Source organism: Hoplias malabaricus, chromosome 14 (genome assembly GCF_029633855.1).
Source record: "Hoplias malabaricus isolate fHopMal1 chromosome 14, fHopMal1.hap1, whole genome shotgun sequence".
In the NCBI taxonomy this organism is placed as follows: domain Eukaryota; kingdom Metazoa; phylum Chordata; class Actinopteri; order Characiformes; family Erythrinidae; genus Hoplias; species Hoplias malabaricus.
The window spans coordinates 40,806,364-40,824,716 of NC_089813.1; positions in this window are offsets into that span (position 1 = coordinate 40,806,364).

Sequence of the window (18,353 nt, forward strand, 5' to 3'; positions counted from 1 at the left end):
AGATTTCTTCCAAACTCACGATGTTGATTAGGCAGGTCCTGACTTACACAAAGGTGTGATTATTTTCAGCCTATCTCATCCCAAAGCTGAGATATGAGGTCTAACGTAACTGGGATTTTCTCTCAATAGGTTTATTGGTGTTGAATATATTGGAATTAAATGTCTGAGCTTTATATACGTCCAATAAAGCAAAATACAGATGCAATGTAGGATATATTGGACTGACTAGGCTTTCTGATCGCACCCTTCTACTCATGTGTTTACCTAGCTTCACTGAAAGTAGGAATCCCATCATGAAATTTACAGTTATTAATTTTATGCAGCACAGCATGTCCCTATATCTTAGCTTTGGGATGTGGTAGGGCAAAAATTACCACACCACTGTTTTCGTCAGGACCTCTCTGACACACGGTGTGGGTTTGATGAAGAGCTGAGGAGGTCACATATTTCACCCAAAAAAACACTAAGGGGTACCCCTTTGTGGTTTTTTTTTAAGACTAAATTTTTGACCGTCTCAGATTTCTTCCAAACTCACGATGTTGATTGAGCAGGTCCTGACTTACACAGGGGTGTGTTTATTTTCAGCCTATCTCGTCCCAAAGCTGAGATATGACGACAAACTTAACTGGGATTTTCTCTCAATAGGTTTATTCGTGTTGAATATATTGGAATCAAATTTATGAGCTTTTTATACGTCCAATAAAGCAAAATACAGATGCAATGTAGGATATATTGGACTGACTAGGCTTTTCTGATCGCACCCTTCTACTCATGTGTTTACCTAGCTTCACTGGAAGTAGGAATCCCATCATGAAATTTACAGTTATTAATTTTATGCAGCACAGCATGTCCCTATATCTTAGCTTTGGGATGTGGTAGGGCAAAAATTACCACAGCACTATCTTCGTCAGGACCTCCCTGACACACGGTGTGGGTTTGAAGAAGATCTGAGGAGGTCACATATTTCACCCAAAAAAACACTAAGGGGTACCCCTTTGTGTTTTTTCAGACTAAATTGTTGACCGTCTCAGATTTCTTCCAAACTCACGATGTTGATTAGGCAGGTCCTGACTTACACAAAGGTGTGATTATTTTCAGCCTATCTCGTCCCAAAGCTGAGATATGAGGACAAACTTAACTGGGATTTTCTCTCCTCAGGTTTATTGGTGTTGAATATATTGGAATTACATTTATGAGCTTTATATACGTCCAATAAAGCAAAATACAGATGCAATGTAGGATTTATTGGACTGACTAGGCTTTTCTGATCGCACCCTTCTACTCATGTGTTTACCTAGCTTCACTGAAAGTAGGAATCCCATCATGAAATTTACAGTTATTAATTTTATGCAGCACAGCATGTCCCTATATCTTAGCTTTGGGATGTGGTAGGGCAACAATTACCACACCACTGTCTTCGTCAGGACCTCCCTGACACACGGTGTGGGTTTGAACAAGATCTGAAGAGGTCACATATTTCACCCAAAAAAACATTAAGGGGTACCCCTTTGTGTTTTTTCAGACTAAATTTTTGACCGTCTCAGATTTCTTCCAAACTCACGATGTTGATTAGGCAGGTCCTGACTTACACAAAGGTGTGATTATTTTCAGCCTATCTCATCCCAAAGCTGAGATATGAAGACAAACTGAACTGGGATTTTCTATCAATATGTTTATTGGTGTTGAACATATTGGAATTAAATTTATGAGCTTTTTATACGTCCAATAAAGCAAAATACAGATGCAATGTAGGATATATTGGACTGACTAGGCTTTTCTGATCGCACCCTTCTACTCATGTGTTTACCTAGCTTCACTGAAAGTAGGAATCCCATCATGAAATTTACAGTTATTAATTTTATGCAGCACAGCATGTCCCTATATCTTAGCTTTGGGATGTGGTAGGGCAAAAATTACCACACCACTGTCTTCATCAGGACCTCCCTGAATCACGGTGTGGGTTTGAGCAAGATCTGAAGAGGTCACATATTTCACCCAAAAAAACACTAAGGGGTACCCCTTTGTGTTTTTTTAGACTAAATTGTTGACTGTCTCAGATTTCTTCCAAACTCACAATGTTGATTAGGCAGGTCCTGACTTACACACAGTTGTGATTATTTTCAGCCTATCTCATCCCAAAGCTGAGATATGAGGTCTAACGTAACTGGGATTTTCTCTCAATAGGTTTATTGGTGTTGAATATATTGGAATCAAATTTATGAGCTTTTTATACGTCCAATAAAGTAAAATACAGATGCAATGTAGGATATATTGGACTGACTAGGCTTTTCTGATCGCACCCTTCTGCTCATGTGTTTACCTAGCTTCACTGGAAGTAGGAATCCCATCATGAAATTTACAGTTATACATTTAATGCAGCACAACATGTCCCTATATCTTAGCTTTGGGTTGTGGTAGGGCAACAATTACCACACCATTGTCTTCGTCAGAACCTCCCTGACATACGGTGTGGGTTTGAACAAGATCTGAAGAGGTCACATATTTCACCCAAAAAAACACTAAGGGGTACCCCTTTGTGTTTTTTCAGACTAAATTGTTGACCGTCTCAGATTTCTTCCAAACTCACGATGTTGATTAGGCAGGTCCTGACTTACACAAAGGTGTGATTATTTTCAGCCTATCTCATCCCAAAGCTGAGATATGAGGTCTAACGTAACTGGGATTTTCTCTCAATAGGTTTATTGGTGTTGAATATATTGGAATTAAATGTATGAGCTTTATATACGTCCAATAAAGCAAAATACAGATGCAATGTAGGATATATTGGACTGACTAGGCTTTCTGATCGCACCCTTCTACTCATGTGTTTACCTAGCTTCACTGAAAGTAGGAATCCCATCATGAAATTTACAGTTATTAATTTTATGCAGCACAGCATGTCCCTATATCTTAGCTTTGGGATGTGGTAGGGCAAAAATTACCACACCACTGTCTTCGTCAGGACCTCTCTGACACACAGTGTGGGTTTGAAGAAGAGCTGAGGAGGTCACATATTTCACCCAAAAAAACACTAAGGGGTACCCCTTTGTGTTTTTTTTTTAGACTAAATTTTTGACCGTCTCAGATTTCTTCCAAACTCACGATGTTGATTGAGCAGGTCCTGACTTACACAGGGGTGTGATTATTTTCAGCCTATCTCGTCCCAAAGCTGAGATATGACGGCAAACTTAACTGGGATTTTCTCTCAATAGGTTTATTGGTGTTGAATATATTGGAATCAAATTTATGAGCTTTTTATACGTCCAATAAAGCAAAATACAGATGCAATGTAGGATATATTGGACTGACTAGGCTTTTCTGATCGCACCCTTCTACTCATGTGTTTACCTAGCTTCACTGGAAGTAGGAATCCCATCATGAAATTTACAGTTATACATTTAATGCAGCACAACATGTCCCTATATCTTAGCTGTGGGTTGTGGTAGGGCAACAATTACCACACCATTGTCTTCGTCAGAACCTCCCTGACATACGGTGTGGGTTTGAACAAGATCTGAAGAGGTCACATATTTCACCCAAAAAAACACTAAGGGGTACCCCTTTGTGTTTTTTCAGACTAAATTGTTGACCGTCTCAGATTTCTTCCAAACTCACGATGTTGATTAGGCAGGTCCTGACTTACACAAAGGTGTGATTATTTTCAGCCTATCTCATCCCAAAGCTGAGATATGAGGTCTAACGTAACTGGGATTTTCTCTCAATAGGTTTATTGGTGTTGAATATATTGGAATTAAATGTCTGAGCTTTATATACGTCCAATAAAGCAAAATACAGATGCAATGTAGGATATATTGGACTGACTAGGCTTTCTGATCGCACCCTTCTACTCATGTGTTTACCTAGCTTCACTGAAAGTAGGAATCCCATCATGAAATTTACAGTTATTAATTTTATGCAGCACAGCATGTCCCTATATCTTAGCTTTGGGATGTGGTAGGGCAAAAATTACCACACCACTGTTTTCGTCAGGACCTCTCTGACACACGGTGTGGGTTTGATGAAGAGCTGAGGAGGTCACATATTTCACCCAAAAAAACACTAAGGGGTACCCCTTTGTGGTTTTTTTTTAAGACTAAATTTTTGACCGTCTCAGATTTCTTCCAAACTCACGATGTTGATTGAGCAGGTCCTGACTTACACAGGGGTGTGATTATTTTCAGCCTATCTCGTCCCAAAGCTGAGATATGACGACAAACTTAACTGGGATTTTCTCTCAATAGGTTTATTCGTGTTGAATATATTGGAATCAAATTTATGAGCTTTTTATACGTCCAATAAAGCAAAATACAGATGCAATGTAGGATATATTGGACTGACTAGGCTTTTCTGATCGCACCCTTCTACTCATGTGTTTACCTAGCTTCACTGGAAGTAGGAATCCCATCATGAAATTTATAGTTATACATTTTATGCAGCACAACATGTCCCTATATCTTAGCTTTGGGATGTGGTAGGGCAACAATTACCACACCACTGTCTTCGTCAGGACCTCCCTGACACACGGTGTGGGTTTGAACAAGATCTGAAGAGGTCACATATTTCACCCAAAAAAACACTAAGGGGTACCCCTTTGTGTTTTTTCAGACTAAATTTTTGACCGTCTCAGATTTCTTCCAAACTCACGATGTTGATTAGGCAGGTCCTGACTTACACACAGGTGTGATTATTTTCAGCCTATCTCATCCCAAAGCTGAGATATGAGGACAAACTTAACTGGGATTTTCTCTCAATAGGTTTATTGGTGCTGAATATATTGGAATCAAATTTATGAGCTTTTTATACGTCCAATAAAGCAAAATACAGATGCAATGTAGGATATATTGGACTGACTAGGCTTTTCTGATCGCACCCTTCTGCTCATGTGTTTACCTAGCTTCACTGGAAGTAGGAATCCCATCATGAAATTTACAGTTATACATTTAATGCAGCACAACATGTCCCTATATCTTAGCTTTGGGTTGTGGTAGGGCAACAATTACCACACCATTGTCTTCGTCAGAACCTCCCTGACATACGGTGTGGGTTTGAACAAGATTTGAAGAGGTCACATATTTCACCCAAAAAAACACTAAGGGGTACCCCTTTGTGTTTTTTCAGACTAAATTGTTGCCCGTCTCAGATTTCTTCCAAACTCACGATGTTGATTAGGCAGGTCCTGACTTACACAAAGGTGTGATTATTTTCAGCCTATCTCATCCCAAAGCTGAGATATGAGGTCTAACGTAACTGGGATTTTCTCTCAATAGGTTTATTGGTGTTGAATATATTGGAATTAAATGTATGAGCTTTATATACGTCCAATAAAGCAAAATACAGATGCAATGTAGGATATATTGGACTGACTAGGCTTTCTGATCGCACCCTTCTACTCATGTGTTTACCTAGCTTCACTGAAAGTAGGAATCCCATCATGAAATTTACAGTTATTAATTTTATGCAGCACAGCATGTCCCTATATCTTAGCTTTGGGATGTGGTAGGGCAAAAATTACCACACCACTGTCTTCGTCAGGACCTCTCTGACACACAGTGTGGGTTTGAAGAAGAGCTGAGGAGGTCACATATTTCACCCAAAAAAACACTAAGGGGTACCCCTTTGTGTTTTTTTTTTAGACTAAATTTTTGACCGTCTCAGAATTCTTCCAAACTCACGATGTTGATTAGGCAGGTCCTGACTTACACACAGGTGTGATTATTTTCAGCCTATCTCATCCCAAAGCTGAGATATGAGGTCTAACGTAACTGGGATTTTCTCTCAATATGTTTATTGGTGTTGAATATATTGGAATCAAATTTATGAGCTTTTTATACGTCCAATAAAGCAAAATACAGATGCAATGTAGGATATATTGGACTGACTAGGCTTTTCTGATCGCACCCTTCTGCTCATGTGTTTACCTAGCTTCACTGGAAGTAGGAATCCCATCATGAAATTTACAGTTATACATTTAATGCAGCACAACATGTCCCTATATCTTAGCTGTGGGTTGTGGTAGGGCAACAATTACCACACCATTGTCTTCGTCAGAACCTCCCTGACATACGGTGTGGGTTTGAACAAGATCTGAAGAGGTCACATATTTCACCCAAAAAAACACTAAGGGGTACCCCTTTGTGTTTTTTCAGACTAAATTGTTGACCGTCTCAGATTTCTTCCAAACTCACGATGTTGATTAGGCAGGTCCTGACTTACACAAAGGTGTGATTATTTTCAGCCTATCTCATCCCAAAGCTGAGATATGAGGTCTAACGTAACTGGGATTTTCTCTCAATAGGTTTATTGGTGTTGAATATATTGGAATTAAATGTCTGAGCTTTATATACGTCCAATAAAGCAAAATACAGATGCAATGTAGGATATATTGGACTGACTAGGCTTTCTGATCGCACCCTTCTACTCATGTGTTTACCTAGCTTCACTGAAAGTAGGAATCCCATCATGAAATTTACAGTTATTAATTTTATACAGCACAGCATGTCCCTATATCTTAGCTTTGGGATGTGGTAGGGCAAAAATTACCACACCACTGTTTTCGTCAGGACCTCTCTGACACACGGTGTGGGTTTGATGAAGAGCTGAGGAGGTCACATATTTCACCCAAAAAAACACTAAGGGGTACCCCTTTGTGGTTTTTTTTTAAGACTAAATTTTTGACCGTCTCAGATTTCTTCCAAACTCACGATGTTGATTGAGCAGGTCCTGACTTACACAGGGGTGTGATTATTGTCAGCCTATCTCGTCCCAAAGCTGAGATATGACGACAAACTTAACTGGGATTTTCTCTCAATAGGTTTATTCGTGTTGAATATATTGGAATCAAATTTATGAGCTTTTTATACGTCCAATAAAGCAAAATACAGATGCAATGTAGGATATATTGGACTGACTAGGCTTTTCTGATCGCACCCTTCTACTCATGTGTTTACCTAGCTTCACTGGAAGTAGGAATCCCATCATGAAATTTATAGTTATACATTTTATGCAGCACAACATGTCCCTATATCTTAGCTTTGGGATGTGGTAGGGCAACAATTACCACACCACTGTCTTCGTCAGGACCTCCCTGACACACGGTGTGGGTTTGAACAAGATCTGAAGAGGTCACATATTTCACCCAAAAAAACACTAAGGGGTACCCCTTTGTGTTTTTTCAGACTAAATTTTTGACCGTCTCAGATTTCTTCCAAACTCACGATGTTGATTAGGCAGGTCCTGACTTACACACAGGTGTGATTATTTTCAGCCTATCTCATCCCAAAGCTGAGATATGAGGACAAACTTAACTGGGATTTTCTCTCAATAGGTTTATTGGTGCTGAATATATTGGAATCAAATTTATGAGCTTTTTATACGTCCAATAAAGCAAAATACAGATGCAATGTAGGATATATTGGACTGACTAGGCTTTTCTGATCGCACCCTTCTGCTCATGTGTTTACCTAGCTTCACTGGAAGTAGGAATCCCATCATGAAATTTACAGTTATACATTTAATGCAGCACAACATGTCCCTATATCTTAGCTTTGGGTTGTGGTAGGGCAACAATTACCACACCATTGTCTTCGTCAGAACCTCCCTGACATACGGTGTGGGTTTGAACAAGATTTGAAGAGGTCACATATTTCACCCAAAAAAACACTAAGGGGTACCCCTTTGTGTTTTTTCAGACTAAATTGTTGACCGTCTCAGATTTCTTCCAAACTCACGATGTTGATTAGGCAGGTCCTGACTTACACAAAGGTGTGATTATTTTCAGCCTATCTCATCCCAAAGCTGAGATATGAGGTCTAAAGTAACTGGGATTTTCTCTCAATAGGTTTATTGGTGTTGAATATATTGGAATTAAATGTATGAGCTTTATATACGTCCAATAAAGCAAAATACAGATGCAATGTAGGATATATTGGACTGACTAGGCTTTCTGATCGCACCCTTCTACTCATGTGTTTACCTAGCTTCACTGAAAGTAGGAATCCCATCATGAAATTTACAGTTATTAATTTTATGCAGCACAGCATGTCCCTATATCTTAGCTTTGGGATGTGGTAGGGCAAAAATTACCACACCACTGTCTTCGTCAGGACCTCTCTGACACACGGTGTGGGTTTGAAGAAGAGCTGAGGAGGTCACATATTTCACCCAAAAAAACACTAAGGGGTACCCCTTTGTGGTTTTTTTTTAAGACTAAATTTTTGACCGTCTCAGATTTCTTCCAAACTCACGATGTTGATTGAGCAGGTCCTGACTTACACAGGGGTGTGATTATTGTCAGCCTATCTCGTCCCAAAGCTGAGATATGACGACAAACTTAACTGGGATTTTCTCTCAATAGGTTTATTGGTGTTGAATATATTGGAATCAAATTTATGAGCTTTTTATACGTCCAATAAAGCAAAATACAGATGCAATGTAGGATATATTGGACTGACTAGGCTTTTCTGATCGCACCCTTCTACTCATGTGTTTACCTAGCTTCACTGGAAGTAGGAATCCCATCATGAAATTTATAGTTATACATTTTATGCAGCACAACATGTCCCTATATCTTAGCTTTGGGATGTGGTAGGGCAACAATTACCACACCACTGTCTTCGTCAGGACCTCCCTGACACACGGTGTGGGTTTGAACAAGATCTGAAGAGGTCACATATTTCACCCAAAAAAAACACTAAGGGGTACCCCTTTGTGTTTTTTCAGACTAAATTTTTGACCGTCTCAGATTTCTTCCAAACTCACGATGTTGATTAGGCAGGTCCTGACTTACACACAGGTGTGATTATTTTCAGCCTATCTCATCCCAAAGCTGAGATATGAGGACAAACTTAACTGGGATTTTCTCTCAATAGGTTTATTGGTGCTGAATATATTGGAATCAAATTTATGAGCTTTTTATACGTCCAATAAAGCAAAATACAGATGCAATGTAGGATATATTGGACTGACTAGGCTTTTCTGATCGCACCCTTCTGCTCATGTGTTTACCTAGCTTCACTGGAAGTAGGAATCCCATCATGAAATTTACAGTTATACATTTAATGCAGCACAACATGTCCCTATATCTTAGCTTTGGGTTGTGGTAGGGCAACAATTACCACACCATTGTCTTCGTCAGAACCTCCCTGACATACGGTGTGGGTTTGAACAAGATTTGAAGAGGTCACATATTTCACCCAAAAAAACACTAAGGGGTACCCCTTTGTGTTTTTTCAGACTAAATTGTTGACCGTCTCAGATTTCTTCCAAACTCACGATGTTGATTAGGCAGGTCCTGACTTACACAAAGGTGTGATTATTTTCAGCCTATCTCATCCCAAAGCTGAGATATGAGGTCTAAAGTAACTGGGATTTTCTCTCAATAGGTTTATTGGTGTTGAATATATTGGAATTAAATGTATGAGCTTTATATACGTCCAATAAAGCAAAATACAGATGCAATGTAGGATATATTGGACTGACTAGGCTTTCTGATCGCACCCTTCTACTCATGTGTTTACCTAGCTTCACTGAAAGTAGGAATCCCATCATGAAATTTACAGTTATTAATTTTATGCAGCACAGCATGTCCCTATATCTTAGCTTTGGGATGTGGTAGGGCAAAAATTACCACACCACTGTCTTCGTCAGGACCTCTCTGACACACGGTGTGGGTTTGAAGAAGAGCTGAGGAGGTCACATATTTCACCCAAAAAAACACTAAGGGGTACCCCTTTGTGTTTTTTTTTTAGACTAAATTTTTGACCGTCTCAGATTTCTTCCAAACTCACGATATTGATTGAGCAGGTCCTGACTTACACAGGGGTGTGATTATTTTCAGCCTATCTCGTCCCAAAGCTGAGATATGACGACAAACTTAACTGGGATTTTCTCTCAATAGGTTTATTGGTGCTGAATATATTGGAATCAAATTTATGAGCTTTTTATACGTCCAATAAAGCAAAATACAGATGCAATGTAGGATATATTGGACTGACTAGGCTTTTCTGATCGCACCCTTCTGCTCATGTGTTTACCTAGCTTCACTGGAAATAGGAATCCCATCATGAAATTTACAGTTATACATTTAATGCAGCACAACATGTCCCTATATCTTAGCTTTGGGATGTGGTAGGGCAACAATTACCACACCACTGTCTTCGTCAGAACCTCCCTGACATACGGTGTGGGTTTGAACAAGATCTGAAGAGGTCACATATTTCACCCAAAAAAACACTAAGGGGTACCCCTTTGTGTTTTTTCAGACTAAATTGTTGACCGTCTCAGATTTCTTCCAAACTCACGATGTTGATTAGGCAGGTCCTGACTTACACAAAGGTGTGATTATTTTCAGCCTATCTCATCCCAAAGCTGAGATATGAGGTCTAACGTAACTGGGATTTTCTCTCAATAGGTTTATTGGTGTTGAATATATTGGAATTAAATGTATGAGCTTTATATACGTCCAATAAAGCAAAATACAGATGCAATGTAGGATATATTGGACTGACTAGGCTTTCTGATCACACCCTTCTACTCATGTGTTTACCTAGCTTCACTGAAAGTAGGAATCCCATCATGAAATTTACAGTTATTAATTTTATGCAGCACAGCATGTCCCTATATCTTAGCTTTGGGATGTGGTAGGGCAAAAAATTCCACACCACTGTCTTCGTCAGGACCTCTCTGACACACGGTGTGGGTTTGAAGAAGAGCTGAGGAGGTCACATATTTCACCCAAAAAAACACTAAGGGGTACCCCTTTGTGTTTTTTTTTTAGACTAAATTTTTGACCGTCTCAGATTTCTTCCAAACTCACGATGTTGATTGAGCAGGTCCTGACTTACACAGGGGTGTGATTATTTTCAGCCTATCTCGTCCCAAAGCTGAGATATGACGACAAACTTAACTGGGATCTTCTCTCAATAGGTTTATTGGTGTTGAATATATTGGAATCAAATTTATGAGCTTTTTATACGTCCAATAAAGCAAAATACAGATGCAATGTAGGATATATTGGACTGACTAGGCTTTTCTGATCGCACCCTTCTACTCATGTGTTTACCTAGCTTCACTGGAAGTAGGAATCCCATCATGAAATTTATAGTTATACATTTTATGCAGCACAACATGTCCCTATATCTTAGCTTTGGGATGTGGTAGGGCAACAATTACCACACCACTGTCTTCGTCAGGACCTCCCTGACACACGGTGTGGGTTTGAACAAGATCTGAAGAGGTCACATATTTCACCCAAAAAAACATTAAGGGGTACCCCTTTGTGTTTTTTCAGACTAAATTTTTGACCGTCTCAGATTTCTTCCAAACTCACGATGTTGATTAGGCAGGTCCTGACTTACACACAGGTGTGATTATTTTCAGCCTATCTCATCCCAAAGCTGAGATATGAGGACAAACTTAACTGGGATTTTCTCTCAATAGGTTTATTGGTGCTGAATATATTGGAATCAAATTTATGAGCTTTTTATACGTCCAATAAAGCAAAATACAGATGCAATGTAGGATATATTGGACTGACTAGGCTTTTCTGATCGCACCCTTCTGCTCATGTGTTTACCTAGCTTCACTGGAAGTAGGAATCCCATCATGAAATTTGCAGTTATACATTTAATGCAGCACAACATGTCCCTATATCTTAGCTTTGGGATGTGGTAGGGCAACAATTACCACACCACTGTCTTCGTCAGGACCTCCCTGACATACGGTGTGGGTTTGAACAAGATCTGAAGAGGTCACATATTTCACCCAAAAAAACACTAAGGGGTACCCCTTTGTGTTTTTCCAGACTAAATTGTTGACCGTCTCAGATTTCTTCCAAACTCACGATGTTGATTAGGCAGGTCCTGACTTACACAAAGGTGTGATTATTTTCAGCCTATCTCATCCCAAAGCTGAGATATGAGGTCTAACGTAACTGGGATTTTCTCTCAATAGGTTTATTGGTGTTGAATATATTGGAATTAAATGTATGAGCTTTATATACGTCCATTAAAGCAAAATACAGATGCAATGTAGGATATATTGGACTGACTAGGCTTTCTGATCGCACCCTTCTACTCATGTGTTTACCTAGCTTCACTGAAAGTAGGAATCCCATCATGAAATTTACAGTTATTAATTTTATGCAGCACAGCATGTCCCTATATCTTAGCTTTGGGATGTGGTAGGGCAAAAATTACCACACCACTGTCTTCGTCAGGACCTCTCTGACACACGGTGTGGGTTTGAAGAAGAGCTGAGGAGGTCACATATTTCACCCAAAAAAACACTAAGGGGTACCCCTTTGTGTTTTTTTTTTAGACTAAATTTTTGACCGTCTCAGATTTCTTCCAAACTCACGATGTTGATTGAGCAGGTCCTGACTTACACAGGGGTGTGATTATTTTCAGCCTATCTCGTCCCAAAGCTGAGATATGACGACAAACTTAACTGGGATTTTCTCTCAATAGGTTTATTGGTGTTGAATATATTGGAATCAAATTTATGAGCTTTTTATATGTCCAATAAAGCAAAATACAGATGCAATGTAGGATATATTGGACTGACTAGGCTTTTCTGATCGCACCCTTCTACTCATGTGTTTACCTAGCTTCACTGGAAGTAGGAATCCCATCATGAAATTTACAGTTATACATTTAATGCAGCACCACATGTCCCTATATCTTAGCTTTGGGATGTGGTAGGGCAACAATTACCACACCACTGTCTTCGTCAGGACCTCTCTGACACACGGTGTGGGTTTGAAGAAGAGCTGAGGAGGTCACATATTTCACCCAAAAAAACACTAAGGGGTACCCCTTTGTGTTTTTTTTTTAGACTAAATTTTTGACCGTCTCAGATTTCTTCCAAACTCACGATGTTGATTAGGCAGGTCCTGACTTACACAAAGGTGTGATTATTTTCAGCCTATCTCATCCCAAAGCTGAGATATGAGGTCTAACGTAACTGGGATTTTCTCTCAATAGGTTTATTGGTGTTGAATATATTGGAATTAAATGTATGAGCTTTATATACGTCCATTAAAGCAAAATACAGATGCAATGTAGGATATATTGGACTGACTAGGCTTTCTGATCGCACCCTTCTACTCATGTGTTTACCTAGCTTCACTGAAAGTAGGAATCCCATCATGAAATTTACAGTTATTAATTTTATGCAGCACAGCATGTCCCTATATCTTAGCTTTGGGATGTGGTAGGGCAAAAATTACCACACCACTGTCTTCGTCAGGACCTCTCTGACACACGGTGTGGGTTTGAAGAAGAGCTGAGGAGGTCACATATTTCACCCAAAAAAACACTAAGGGGTACCCCTTTGTGTTTTTTTTTTTAGACTAAATTTTTGACCGTCTCAGATTTCTTCCAAACTCACGATGTTGATTGAGCAGGTCCTGACTTACACAGGGGTGTGATTATTTTCAGCCTATCTCGTCCCAATGCTGAGATATGACGACAAACTTAACTGGGATTTTCTCTCAATAGGTTTATTGGTGTTGAATATATTGGAATCAAATTTATGAGCTTTTTATATGTCCAATAAAGCAAAATACAGATGCAATGTAGGATATATTGGACTGACTAGGCTTTTCTGATCGCACCCTTCTACTCATGTGTTTACCTAGCTTCACTGGAAGTAGGAATCCCATCATGAAATTTGCAGTTATACATTTAATGCAGCACAACATGTCCCTATATCTTAGCTTTGAGATGTGGTAGGGCAAAAATTACCACACCACTGTCTTCGTCAGGACCTCTCTGACACACGGTGTGGGTTTGAAGAAGAGCTGAGGAGGTCACATATTTCACCCAAAAAAACACTAAGGGGTACCCCTTTGTGTTTTTTTCTTAGACTAAATTTTTGACCGTCTCAGATTTCTTCCAAACTCACGATGTTGATTAGGCAGGTCCTGACTTACACAAAGGTGTGATTATTTTCAGCCTATCTCATCCCAAAGCTGAGATATGAGGTCTAACGTAACTGGGATTCTCTCTCAATAGGTTTATTGGTGCTGAATATAATGGAATCAAATTTATGAGCTTTTTATACGTCCAATAAAGCAAAATACAGATGCAATGTAGGATATATTGGACTGACTAGGCTTTCTGATCGCACCCTTCTACTCATGTGTTTACCTAGCTTCACTGAAAGTAGGAATCCCATCATGAAATTTACAGTTATTAATTTTATGCAGCACAGCATGTCCCTATATCTTAGCTTTGGGATGTGGTAGGGCAAAAATTACCACACCACTGTCTTCGTCAGGACCTCTCTGACACACGGTGTGGGTTTGAAGAAGAGCTGAGGAGGTCACATATTTCACCCAAAAAAACACTAAGGGGTACCCCTTTGTGTTTTTTTTTTAGACTAAATTTTTGACCGTCTCAGATTTCTTCCAAACTCACGATGTTGATTGAGCAGGTCCTGACTTACACAGGGGTGTGATTATTTTCAGCCTATCTCGTCCCAATGCTGAGATATGACGACAAACTTAACTGGGATTTTCTCTCAATAGGTTTATTGGTGTTGAATATATTGGAATCAAATTTATGAGCTTTTTATATGTCCAATAAAGCAAAATACAGATGCAATGTAGGATATATTGGACTGACTAGGCTTTTCTGATCGCACCCTTCTACTCATGTGTTTACCTAGCTTCAATGGAAGTAGGAATCCCATCATGAAATTTGCAGTTATACATTTAATGCAGCACAACATGTCCCTATATCTTAGCTTTGGGATGTGGTAGGGCAACAATTACCACACCACTGTCTTCGTCAGGACCTCCCTGACACACGGTGTGGGTTTGAACAAGATCTGAAGAGGTCACATATTTCACCCAAAAAAACATTAAGGGTTACCCCTTTGTGTTTTTTCAGACTAAATTTTTGACCGTCTCAGATTTCTTCCAAACTCACGATGTTGATTAGGCAGGTCCTGACTTACACAAAGGTGTGATTATTTTCAGCCTATCTCATCCCAAAGCTGAGATATGAGGACAAACTTAACTGGGATTTTCTCTCAATAGGTTTATTGGTGCTGAATATATTGGAATCAAATTTATGAGCTTTTTATACGTCCAATAAAGCAAAATACAGATGCAATGTAGGATATATTGGACTGACTAGGCTTTCTGATCGCACCCTTCTACTCATGTGTTTACCTAGCTTCACTGAAAGTAGGAATCCCATCATGAAATTTACAGTTATTAATTTTATGCAGCACAGCATGTCCCTATATCTTAGCTTTGGGATGTGGTAGGGCAAAAATTACCACACCACTGTCTTCGTCAGGACCTCTCTGACACACGGTGTGGGTTTGAAGAAGAGCTGAGGAGGTCACATATTTCACCCAAAAAAACACTAAGGGGTACCCCTTTGTGTTTTTTCAGACTAAATTTTTGACCGTCTCAGATTTCTTCCAAACTCACGATGTTGATTAGGCAGGTCCTGACTTACACACAGGTATGATTATTTTCAGCCTATCTCATCCCAAAGCTGAGATATGAGGACAAACTTAACTGGGATTCTCTCTCAATAGGTTTATTGGTGCTGAATATAATGGAATCAAATTTATGAGCTTTTTATACGTCCAATAAAGCAAAATACAGATGCAATGTAGGATTTATTGGACTGACTAGGCTTTTCTGATCGCACCCTTCTGCTCATGTGTTTACCTAGCTTCACTGGAAGTAGGAATCCCATCATGAAATTTACAGTTATACATTTAATGCAGCACAACATGTCCCTATATCTTAGCTTTGGGATGTGGTAGGGCAACAATTACCACACCACTGTCTTCGTTAGGACCTCTCTGACACACGGTGTGGGTTTGAAGAAAAGCTGAGGTCACATATTTCACCCAAAAAAACACTAAGGGGTACCCCTTTGTGTTTTTTCAGACTAAATTTTTGACCGTCTCAGATTTCTTCCAAACTCACGATGTTGATTAGGCAGGTCCTGACTTACACACAGGTATGATTATTTTCAGCCTATCTCATCCCAAAGCTGAGATATGAGGACAAACTTAACTGGGATTTTCTCTCAATAGGTTTATTGGTGCTGAATATATTGGAATCAAATTTATGAGCTTTTTATACATCCAATAAAGCAAAATACAGATGCAATGTAGGATATATTGGACTGACTAGGCTTTTCTGATCGCACCCTTCTGCTCATGTGTTTACCTAGCTTCACTGGAAGTAGGAATACCATCAAGAAATTTACAGTTATACATTTAATGCAGCACAACATGTCCCTATATCTTAGCTTTGGGATGTGGTAGGGCAACAATTACCACACCACTGTCTTCGTCAGAACCTCCCTGACATACGGTGTGGGTTTGAACAAGATCTGAAGAGGTCACATATTTCACCCAAAAAAACACTAAGGGGTACCCCTTTGTGTTTTTTCAGACTAAATTGTTGACCGTCTCAGATTTCTTCCAAACTCACGATGTTGATTAGGCAGGTCCTGACTTACACACAGGTATGATTATTTTCAGCCTATCTCATCCCAAAGCTGAGATATGAGGACAAACTTAACTGGGATTTTCTCTCAATAGGTTTATTGGTGTTGAATATATTGGAATTAAATGTATGAGCTTTTTATATGTCCAATAAAGCAAAATACAGATGCAATGTAGGATATATTGGACTGACTAGGCTTTTCTGATCGCACCCTTCTGCTCATGTGTTTACCTAGCTTCACTGGAAGTAGGAATACCATCAAGAAATTTACAGTTATACATTTAATGCAGCACAACATGTCCCTAAATCTTAGCTTTGGGATGTGGTAGGGCAACAATTACCACACCACTGTCTTCGTCAGAACCTCCCTGACATACGGTGTGGGTTTGAACAAGATCTGAAGAGGTCACATATTTCACCCAAAAAAACACTAAGGGGTACCCCTTTGTGTTTTTTCAGACTAAATTGTTGACCGTCTCAGATTTCTTCCAAACTCACGATGTTGATTAGGCAGGTCCTGACTTACACAAAGGTGTGATTATTTTCAGCCTATCTCATCCCAAAGCTGAGATATGAGGTCTAACGTAACTGGGATTTTCTCTCAATAGGTTTATTGGTGTTGAATATATTGGAATTAAATGTATGAGCTTTATATACGTCCAATAAAGCAAAATACAGATGCAATGTAGGATATATTGGACTGACTAGGCTTTCTGATCGCACCCTTCTACTCATGTGTTTACCTAGCTTCACTGAAAGTAGGAATCCCATCATGAATTTTACAGTTATTAATTTTATGCAGCACAGCATGTCCCTATATCTTAGCTTTGGGATGTGGTAGGGCAACAATTTCCACACCACTGTCTTCGTCAGGACCTCTCTGACACACGGTGTGGGTTTGAAGAAGAGCTGAGGAGGTCACATATTTCACCCAAAAAAACACTAAGGGGTACCCCTTTGTGTTTTTTTTTTAGACTAAATTTTTGACCGTCTCAGATTTCTTCCAAACTCACGATGTTGATTGAGCAGGTCCTGACTTACACAGGGGTGTGATTATTTTCAGCCTATCTCGTCCCAAAGCTGAGATATGACGACAAACTTAACTGGGATTCTCTCTCAATAGGTTTATTGGTGCTGAGTATAATGGAATCAAATTTATGAGCTTTTTATACGTCCAATAAAGCAAAAAACAGATGCAATGTAGGATTTATTGGACTGACTAGGCTTTTCTGATCGCACCCTTCTGCTCATGTGTTTACCTAGCTTCACTGGAAGTAGGAATCCCATCATGAAATTTACAGTTATACATTTAATGCAGCACAACATGTCCCTATATCTTAGCTTTGGGATGTGGTAGGGCAACAATTACCACACCACTGTCTTCGTTAGGACCTCTCTGACACACGGTGTGGGTTTGAAGAAAAGCTGAGGTCACATATTTCACCCAAAAAAACACTAAGGGGTACCCCTTTGTGTTTTTTCAGACTAAATTTTTGACCGTCTCAGATTTCTTCCAAACTCACGATGTTGATTAGGCAGGTCCTGACTTACACACAGGTATGATTATTTTCAGCCTATCTCATCCCAAAGCTGAGATATGAGGACAAACTTAACTGGGATTTTCTCTCAATAGGTTTATTGGTGCTGAATATATTGGAATCAAATTTATGAGCTTTTTATACGTCCAATAAAGCAAAATACAGATGCAATGTAGGATATATTGGACTGACTAGGCTTTTCTGATCGCACCCTTCTGCTCATGTGTTTACCTAGCTTCACTGGAAGTAGGAATACCATCAAGAAATTTACAGTTATACATTTAATGCAGCACAACATGTCCCTAAATCTTAGCTTTGGGATGTGGTAGGGCAAC